The sequence below is a fragment of the Phalaenopsis equestris genome, unplaced genomic scaffold (genome assembly GCF_001263595.1).
Source record: "Phalaenopsis equestris unplaced genomic scaffold, ASM126359v1 Scaffold000752, whole genome shotgun sequence".
In the NCBI taxonomy this organism is placed as follows: domain Eukaryota; kingdom Viridiplantae; phylum Streptophyta; class Magnoliopsida; order Asparagales; family Orchidaceae; genus Phalaenopsis; species Phalaenopsis equestris.
The window spans coordinates 89,574-91,208 of NW_018165192.1; the positions used below are offsets into that span (position 1 = coordinate 89,574).

The following is a 1,635-nucleotide window of genomic DNA, read 5'->3' on the forward strand; positions in this document are numbered from 1 at the left end:
TGATCAATGAAAGATACATATCGATAGTTGATAAGAGGCAATGATCGACAGTGATTATTTACTCTTTGAATACAACGAAAGATCGGGCAATTAAAAAGATGTGCGTCAAATGGTGATGATTGATTGATTTCATGCATTTGTAATTGCTAGAAACCATATAATCTTCAATGCATATCAATTAAAGCAGGGTGATAGTAGATGATCAATTTGGTTGCTAATCTAATAACAGGGTAAAGTAAGATAACATGAAAACGAGCATTGCACATCGGTGGCCAGTTGCATGGTTGTCTCTTAAAAAGATGCGAGATTGATCAACTGGGAAAATGAACATCAATCATTAATTGTTGTTAAATGTTTATCTTTTGGGTTTATTGATGCTAATAAAGGCTGGTGTCATGCAATGGATGATAATGGACAATGTTGGTGAACAAAAAGCATTGGTCAGTACTTAATGTTAATAATTGGTGATGAGCGACAAAGGGCTTTGACATTGATTCACAAGCTCCATGGGGAGATTGCATCAATTTCTATTGATGGCTAGCATATGTTAACGATTAAAAACATGTATTAAAGTAAGATGACGGGCATTGATGTTGATTAATAATCATTAATGCAATTGAGTGTTTGTCGCTGAATGATTGGTGGTGGATAGCAATGATTGCTGATTTCCATAGAAGATCAATGATCATCATTTACATGTATTAGTCTATTGTCATCACTCAATAATTGGCAATGATCTCATATAAATCTATGTTAGTTGATAACCATTGAGGAATATTACTACTAATCAATGATGTGTGTTAGTTAATAAATAATATATGGGTGTTATAGTCATTTGACACATCCGTCATCTAAATTTTAATTTGATAGAAATCTAATGCATTGTATTTACTTAATTATTTTTAAAAAATAATACTTAACTATCTTTACAATTGATTATATAATGTGTAAACATATAACACAATGTGACAGTTTGGCCGAGTGGTCTAAGGCGCCAGATTTAGGCTCTGGTCCGAAAGGGCGTGGGTTCAAATCCCACAGCTGTCAGTTATTTTTTTTTTAATATTAGTTAATTACAATTTTAACCTTCTAACACAAGCATTATTTAATAATTTGTTAATTTTTATTCATTAAGATATAATTAATCATATTCAATTGTATTATTCCAACATTTTGGGTGCAAACTGCAACATTTTAGTCATTTAAACGAATTTTCAGTTTTCACTTAATCTTGTTAAATATTTTTAAGACGTTATTTTTAGGGGTGCGAAAGAGCTGAACACAAGCGAGTTTGACAAAAAGTCCCACATTGGTTAGGTGTAGGGCTGAAAATCAATATTTAAGTCTTGGGTTGCCCACCACCCCTAAGCCTCTTTTGAAGGTAATAAGTAGTATCAAAGTAGATTATTATATGTTAGGTGTGCCGACTCTCCATGGTCCAGTGGAACCCATGGTTGGTGTAGGACCGAAAAATAGTATTTAAGTTCTGGGCTGTCATCATTCCTAAGAGCTCTTTTGGGAAGTGATAAGTGATATTAGAGCATATTACTGCTTGCCAGGTGTGTGGACTCTCCATGGTCCAGTGAGACCCTCAGTGGAGCCGATCCGTGATGAGGGCGTGACGTGATTAAGTGT

At 34.2% G+C, this 1,635-nt stretch overlaps 1 non-coding gene across 1 annotated transcript; it reads left to right on the forward strand.

The window, feature by feature from the left end:
• Window positions 1-967: 967 nt before the first annotated feature.
• On the forward strand, window positions 968-1,047 carry TRNAL-UAG. Its single transcript has one exon. It is a non-coding gene; the product is annotated as a tRNA-Leu (tRNA).
• Window positions 1,048-1,635: the final 588 nt, after the last annotated feature.